Source organism: Pundamilia nyererei, unplaced genomic scaffold (assembly GCF_000239375.1).
Source record: "Pundamilia nyererei isolate P.nyererei 1_Seehausen unplaced genomic scaffold, PunNye1.0 scaffold00283, whole genome shotgun sequence".
Classification (NCBI taxonomy): domain Eukaryota; kingdom Metazoa; phylum Chordata; class Actinopteri; order Cichliformes; family Cichlidae; genus Pundamilia; species Pundamilia nyererei.
This window is the reverse complement of record NW_005187684.1, coordinates 444,136-445,156: the sequence shown is the minus strand read 5'-3', so window position 1 is coordinate 445,156 and position 1,021 is coordinate 444,136. Positions and strand designations below refer to the sequence as shown.

The following is a 1,021-nucleotide window of genomic DNA, read 5'->3' as shown; positions in this document are numbered from 1 at the left end:
CTCCAGCAGGCCGCAGAGAACGGGGGTGAGAGAAGACTCCAAACCTCCCTCCACCCGCTCATTGTAGTGTTGATGCATGTGTGGATCCTGTTTATTTCTAAATAAATAAAATGGTAAATGGCCTGTATTTGTATAGCGCTTTACTAGTCCCTAAGAACCCCAAAGCGCTTCACACAACCAGTCATCCACCCATTCACACACACATTCACACACTGGTTAACATTTCTATGTTAACTGAGGGGCGTACTACAAACCAAGCTCACGATAGCCAGGGTCTGTTTGTGTTAGCTGCCTCAAGAAAACCTTACCGGCTGTGCATATTTTCTGATGCAAAAGACACAGGTTGTTTATGCAAATTGCATTTCTTCCTCAGAAAATCCATAATCACACTCAGAGCATATTGTCAAGAAAAGTGAAAATGTATCAATTTCAAACCACCACCTTTGTGACATTTAAAATTCAGACTCAACATGACTTGCTAAATTATAAATCCTGCTTCATAGTACAGCCCTCTGGTGACCATCAGTGTTTGCTCAAAGGAGGAGAATAACTGGCCAGTGTACTTTTTTTCCTTACTTGAATGTCAACATGTTTGCCTTGTCAGTGGAGTGTTGTTTGAACATGTCACCTAAAAGAAATGTTGCTTTATTTTTAATGCTGCATAAAGACACAAAGGCTGCTGATAGGATAAGGATACAAAAGCATAATGACAAGTAACACAATGCGAGATCCCAACCAGACTAGCTCTCTCTCACGCACAGATTCCACTATAACATACAGGCCACTGTAATTTCCGATTATGTTACCCATGTATACTGAGATTGTTTTATATTAACAAACTCCAAAAATTTAGCTAAAAATAAAATAGAATTTAATTCACGTGGTAAGGACCCTACAATAAAATAAACAAAACCCCAACAATCAGAAGATGCCTTTTGGGCGTGCACTTAGCAACAGTGGGAAGGAAAAGCAGACTTTTAACAGGAAGACAGGGAGCCATCAGCCATGACCATTTTGGGGT

At 40.3% G+C, this 1,021-nt stretch overlaps 1 protein-coding gene across 1 annotated transcript in view; it reads right to left on the bottom strand.

The window, feature by feature from the left end:
- LOC102200914 (uncharacterized oxidoreductase C24B10.20) overlaps positions 1–1,021 on the bottom strand; it is a 6,430-nt gene that overhangs the window by 4,513 nt on the left and 896 nt on the right. The gene's annotated exons all lie outside the window — the stretch shown is intronic.